Below are 7,484 nucleotides of genomic sequence, written 5' to 3' on the forward strand. Positions count from 1 at the left end.
CTGGGAACCTTTGTTTGCAAATACAGAGAAACATGATCCTTTTCTCTCTATATATACTTTCATCTCCTGAGCTGTGCCTGCAGGACTGCCGCTGTGCTTTCATTCAAGCGCCAGTCAACTGTGGGGCTGGTGTGTTTCTCCAGTTTATTGCTGGTTTAAAAACAATACCCTGCTGTGGGCTATAAGAGAATTACCCTCTGCACCAGAACCTTCATTCCTCCCTCTCTTACACATATGGCCACTTGTGAGCAAGGGGAGGAATCGCAAATATATTTTTTAACTGGGAACGTGTCTAATCGAAGTCCAAGTATGCATCAGAAAATGAGAAGCCTTGTTTGTGTGTCTGTTTTAACCAAGCAGGTGGGGATAGATGTGATGCACCCAGGCTGGCAGTTCTCTGTTGCAGATGCCGTTCCCGGGGCAGCGCGGGAGCTCCGGCGGCCGCGCGGTGTCGCCGTGGGCGCGCGGTGCGTGCCGCCCGACCGACCGGGAGCGGTGCCGGGTGCATCCCGCCCGTCCCACCGGGAGCGGTGCCGGGTGCATCCCGCCCGACCGACCGGGAGCGGTGCCGGGTGCGCGCCGCCCGTCCCACCGGGAGCGGTGCCGGGTGCATCCCGCCCGTCCCGCCGGGAGCGGTGCCGGGTGCATCCCGCCCGTCCCGCCGGGAGCGGTGCCGGGTGCGCGCCGCCCGTGCCGCCGGGAGCGGTGCCGGGTGCATCCCGCCCGTGCCTCCCGTCCCACCGGGAGCGGTCCCGGGCGGCGGCGGGACCCGGGCGCGGGGTCAGCGGCGATGGACACTGCATGATCCGCGCTCGCCCGCCCTGCGGCTCTCAGCCCTGCGGCTCCTGCCCACAGCTGAGCTCCCCGCTCCGGGGGAGCTGGCCCTGCCCGCGGCGGGGAGGTTGGGTGGCACTACGTGATCTCTAAGGTCCCTTCCAACCCAAACCATTCCGCGAGCCTACGCGCATTTCAGCATTTGAGGAATACTACGCGCTGTTTCACCACAGCGATTTCACTCCCGATGCATCCGGCCTGACTCTTCCTGCAGTTACGCAGTTCTTAGGCAAGTCAAATTCCAGTATTGGCATTAAAATGATGCAACAGAATGATACACCTGGCTACTCCAATTCAGCTCAACAGAAAGCAACACGCTACTAGACCTAAATAAATCAAATCTTTAGTTAATAAAGTCTAACTGCAGCTGGAGAAGGAGATAAGAATTAAAACCAAATACCTTTTTTAATTTAAAATGCCAAGTGGAAGTAACAGACTGCTGTAAGAAAGCTACTCTGTTAGTATTGCAGTCTTAAAATCGGTACTTCTTCAAATAGATAAAAAGGAAGTTCTTTGTATTGTTGTTGGCCGTTAATGTAAATGTAGTGACAAAGTACTGAACATAATGAGGGAAAAGTACAGTAGCTTTCTGCTGGAGAATTCAAGAATAAGAGGGTTTGTTAATACAGTCCTGTGGCACAGTAGCAGGAAGGATTTAGTTCGGTAGTAGTGGTGAAATGAATGTGAAATAAATAAAAAACTATTCTAAAAAACTTTTCTACCACAAGAGACAATACACTGCAATCTATACATTTGATGGAAAACATTTAAACCGTATTTGTGTAAGTAAGAAATAGTGCCCTGCAAAATGGTGGCATATGGTGTGACCACAGATGGAAACTTAGTAGGTGGGGAGACTTTATGGAGATGTGGGTCACATTCTGAAAATATTTCCAAAGCTTTTAATTTGCGATACCAAAATTAGTTTTACGGGTTGTTTGTGTTGGTTTGCTTTTTTTTTTTTTTAAAGGGGGAGTGGGTTGGTATATTTGGTGGGATTTCTTCATTAATCGGTTGCTTAATAATTAATAATCAACAGCTGCAGCAGGTCGCACACCAGAAGCGGCTTATTTAAGCACTGCAGCTTGCTTTAAGATGGTTTTCTTGAGCAAAGCAGCATCTGCTGACTTGTGTGGAGCTAACTTGTGTGACAGCTCTCAGGGTTTTGGATTTTTTTTTTTTTTTTAATGGAGCTTTGAGTTTTGGGGTTTTTTTGAGGATTCAGGCCAAATTTGAGTAGTCTTCTAGTGACTGAGCACTCATAATACTGAGAACATGGAAGTAATAAGCTGCCTATGCCAAAATGAGTGAATAGGTTTTCTTAGGTCGAGGAAGATTGTAACTCTTACACCCTGTTGTTAATAATTTCCCCACATGCTGTTAGTCTGTAAGTATGTGAAAATACTATAAATATTATAAAATTGCTTAACACTTTAAATGTCTACATACAGTAGATACAGCTCTAACTATAATATGAGGCAAATGGACAAAACTTGATAATGGTTCTCCAGATAAAGCATTTGTAACCTCTGAGTTAAAATAGTGTTTTTGGGTTTTTTTTATTTGACTTTTGCGTATTTTTCCCCAGTTTGACTGGTTTTATGTAACTAGTTTTTGAGTACTTGCACACTTACCATCTTGCTGAGCCTAGTAAAATGTTGATACCCTAGCACTAAGGGTGGAATTTGTATGTTTAGATGGTCTCTTCAAGATTGTTTTAAGTCTCCTGAAAGCAGTTTCAGAAAAAAACTTCTAGTATTGAAACCACATGGGGTTATTCTGAACTTTATTTAATGACATGTAATTTAATTTGAACTTTATTTTTTGCTTTAGAGAGGTGAATTTCACCATGCACAATGTTTACTGGGTTTAATTTCTAGAGCAGTCTGTTTCAACACAGCTGAACATACATACTTATTGCTAAAGTCTTAGTTTGACTTTCTGCAATCTGTCTGTACTAGTTTCATGTATTTTCTTGGCAGATACAGTATTTTGAAGACTATAATTGTACCTTCAGTTCTGTGGAATTGTCTCAGCCACAGAACAAGGTGGAAGTGAATGAGTGCAGTACAGTAAACACGGTTTCAAAACCAGCTTGAACATACACACTGTCTTACAAAAGATCCTATATGAAAAATACCAATTAAGTTCCCGTAACCAACGCAGATAATGAGGTGGACTACTGCGAAATTATAGATGAGCTGATAAATTGCTTTCTTAAGAAGGAAGATCTTTTACAAAAGTGTTCCAGGTAACTGAGGCGAATGTAAACATCCATGCATTCCTCATAATTTCTGTATTAAACTTCAAGCTTATAGGTAACAGTATCTGGCATTTTCCTGATCTCTCTGTTTAATTGCTTTCAGGATACTCAGAATTTCTCTCAGGTGTTGGATTTTTTTATGGTATTTAAGTCTCAGAAGTTTTAGAAATTATTTTATGGGACAAATGCTTTTCATTTGACACCACCCTCCAGGGGCCTATTTCCTGTTTACAGATTAATTTTCCCCAGGTTCCCCTTGTTGCTTAACTGCCTCATCAAACATCTGTGTATTGTACACTATAGTTTATTTGCCAGTAACCATGTGAGTCAGTGCAAGTGACCAGACACATCCAGGTATAGATAAGCACTTCATGTTCTTCCTGTGTGCCCTATGCACTACTGTAAGGGAGCAGACATCACAAACCAACAAACTTTCTGAACCCTGAACTACTGCTTTGGATAACTAAAGTTAGACATGCATTTTTGGATGGAGTCAGCTAAGAGGTTGAGCAGGGGTCCCTGTCTTGTGCATTACATAATCCATTTACTTGGTTAAGCAATGAGCAGTAACAAAAGGGCATTTTTTTTCAGTACTGGAGTTAAAAAGCCACATTGTCTGTAGGAATTAATCCAATTTTCATATAAAGTTTGGCTAATTGTCAATAGCCAAGGAGCACTGAGGAGGTATTTTTCCTGTGGTTGATAAGGAGAATACCTAAGAGGTGCTAATGTCTCTACCCATTACTGCAATTACTAAGTTAGTAAGAGACTTGGATTTTTCCATGCTGTTGAAAACTAGGTGCACATCTGTCTGGAAATTGCACTGAGATTGTACCTGTAAAATTCCAGACAGGTTTAATCCTGATGCATTTTGCTGACGTTCGTCCTGTCTTCTCATATTCTGTATTGGGTTTTTTATCTTTTCTTGGAAAAGGTATGTTTTTCTAACACCCTATTGAGAGGTTATTTACAGAAATTTTGCACCTGTTTAATTAGTAATGCTGCTTTGAGGCTTACCTGATACTTCCTACTGTAAGGCAATGTTGTCTTTCAGTTATCACCACACCCTAACAATTTGACTATTATTTCCATGCTAGTTCTCTAGGAAAAAAAATAAAAATCCAATTTTAGTATTTTCAGAAACAAACTGGAGAAATGTAATTGCTTACAGTAAATTCTTGAGTGCTTTTCTCCAGAATACTCCAACATTTCAGGTTTTGCAACAAGTGCTTGAGTTAACCAGTGAAGTAGTCTTCACACCGAGTACAAAGACACATTTGTGACTTCCAGGAAACCTTTCCAAACTGGCTCAGTTGTATGCCTTTGTGAAATGTTTTTATGTGGTCACTGCCATTTCTTAAAAGTGACATTGTCTGAAACCTGCTGTCACTGAGAGAGTGAACCTCTTGCAGTTCCTGTGTGGGCTCAGCCTGTGTACGTGTAATTGTTGCAGGTAAATGAGTGTGATGAAAGCCACAGCACGACTCATGTAATGGTTGCTCCAGCTGCTTTTCATTGGTTAAGCTGCTGCCCAGATCAAAAAGCAGAAATTGCCTCCCATATAATCTGTTGACTACTTTGGTGGCACATAAATGGATGGAAACATCCAATTTGAGTCAAAACCTGAACAAAAAACAAGGGGACAGTAGTTCATTATTATACAATGTTATGTCATGTTCAGAGAATGCTCAAGAGGATTGAATTAAAATTTTGGAGACAACTTAAACTTTCATGTTTAAGTGGCTTTTGGAAAGCATGACTTTGCAATAGCAGTAGCTGTGTTTTCTGTAATCTACAGTTCTACTGCCAAAGCTGAGTTGCCAGTGGTAGAGGATAGCTGTGATCAAGAGCTGATGGACTCTATAAACCTATCCTCCCAGGAGTTTGTATACAAAAAAACTTGCCTTTCCCATGCATTAGTTGCACTGTTATAGCTGTGGGAATTGTTGTATTTGGGGTTTAATTAATGCATGGGGGCTTTTTGATACTTGTGTGGGTTGGGTGAAACTCCATGAGAATTGATGACCATGGCTGTCACCCTTAGTTTACAGAGATCTTGAAAAAGAAATTAAACCCTATTATAAAGGTAGGACGTTGGAACATGGAGATGCTCCATGGAACACAAGGATGTTCAAGGCCAGAGAACATGTGGTTCAAAGAAAGTGCCTGTGGCACTTTGATTAAGTGTTGAGGGAGCAGAGAGGAGGTGTCAAACAGTCCTGAGAAGCAGGACTTTGTATGGTCTGGGTATCCTGTATATTGAATACTGCATTAGGAAGATTTCTTTACTCCAATGTTAAGTTATCATTGCTAATTATCCAGACTGAACAAAGCCAGAAAACTGTGTTCCTAACATTTCCCAGCCAAGTGGAGAACTGGTCCTGTAATCCAGAGCTTGAGTTAGTCACAGTGCTGTTCTGGTGCACAGTCTGGTTAATTAATAATGATTTCATGTTTCTTAACAGGGCAAGGGGTCAGACCCTAGTATTCTTCTCTGTTAATCTCAGAGTGAAATGAGAGATAGTTACATGTCAATGAGAGGTAGTTGCTAAGCTTCTTATATACATATATAAAATTACAATATGTTTAAAAATATTAGGATCTGCAAGAGGAAATATTCTATATTAAGTCCTATTTATATACTTTTGCTTCATTTATTTAGACAGCAGCTTTAATAATTTTATTTTTTTACATGCCTTTGATACTACATTTTCATACTTTTGAGTATTTTACTTTTTCAGGGTTTTGAGGTTCTTTACTATTTACTTTTTTGAGTATTACACTTTTAACGTGTTTGTGTTCCCCAAAAGAAGATACAAGACTTGGGTCAAGTGTGTTTACCTGATTTAGCACACTGTGTATACTAGAGCTGAGATGGAAACACAGCCTCATCCTGTTACTGCAGATCCCCTGGGAAATCAGGCTGGTGGTTGGTGGATATCCATAGCAGTCAACGAGCAGCCTATCCAGCCAAATGTACACTTTTTTAAAACAGCTGAAGGATTCTTGTAGCTTAAATACTTCATTAAATGCTAAATCACTAGTGATCTTTTCAAAGGGAAAAATGCATTCAAGAGAGGGGAAGGCATACATTTTTACCAAGAGTTCTTAGTATGGCCTGGTATACCTCCCAGAGCATGTCCCTCTAAGGTGTCATTTCGGTGGGAAAGAATGAATTACAGAAAGCCAAAAAATTTGAAAGACCTTATTATACTGTATTTCCAAAACCAAATCAGTCTGAAAGTGGTCTTTGTCAGGTGCCAACAGAGAAACTTCAACAGTGAAAAAGTTAACAAAAGAGTCTTCTTTATTGGTGTTTGCATCAAAACAAAGTCTCACCCTAACGATACAGTGGGTGAGTGTTACCCAACAGGATGTGCCACCTTGCAGCAGTAAACATACATTATAAACCTTGGCACAGCTTTGGAACAATCCCTTGCTGATCTTTTGCTTGGGATGTGTTGGCCCAAAGCTGGGACAGGATATAGACAGGAATGAGAGGCAGTGGAGTCAAGCACTGACAGTGCTGCTTCATGTCAGTTATGGTTTTATTAAGTGTATGCACTTCTACTGCAGAAACATAAAATTTAAGCATCAGTGTCTTTAAATTAAAGCAGACATATGATATCAACAATGTAGTACCTGCTAAGTTTCTAACAGCCGTGTTTATCCCCACAAGTTTCTGTAGCTGTCTGCATTCTTTATAGGATTTTCTTAACCAGACTTCAAATTGTTATTTCTGTTATATTGCTGCTCTTACTGTACAGTATCGGTTTTGTTTCTGGTAAGCGTTTAAAGAGTAGACTTTGTGAACAGAACTGACTGTGGAAAAAAATCGTACCTGACACAAGGCTTCATAAATTGTCAATCACATACATCTTTTTAGGTTGAGATAATTCTCTGTTCTGTTTTGGTCTTTTTGGGGTGTTACTTGAAAGGGAAAGTGGTCTTTTTTTTTTTTTTCCCCTGGAAGTTCCTTGGAAGTTTTTATTGAGTGTTTTTGAGGTTTTTTTGTTGGAAGTTTGTAATGGGAAGCTGCTGAGCACACAGACTGGTCACCATTCCACCAGTTGGGAAAATTGCCTTATTCACACTGGGACATCCATGGGCATGTGTCTGCCACACTTACCAAGGAAGGCAAGCTGGTCTGAGTCTGATGAGGAGGGCAGAATAAAGTACACCGAACTCACACTTGCTCTCTTTGTTATCTTAGGGAAAGGGCAGCTGGAACCGCTGTGCCCTCAACAGCACTACAAAGGGAAAGCCTTGAGACAGCTGTGTCCTCGTTTTCTGCAAGAGGATCTTTGGTCATTACCAGTTCTTAGTTCTTACTGGGGAAATTACTGACTGGCCAAATCTGTGGAACCGATGGCACGTGGAAAACACG

Source organism: Catharus ustulatus, chromosome 7, assembly GCF_009819885.2.
Source record: "Catharus ustulatus isolate bCatUst1 chromosome 7, bCatUst1.pri.v2, whole genome shotgun sequence".
NCBI lineage: Eukaryota > Metazoa > Chordata > Aves > Passeriformes > Turdidae > Catharus > Catharus ustulatus.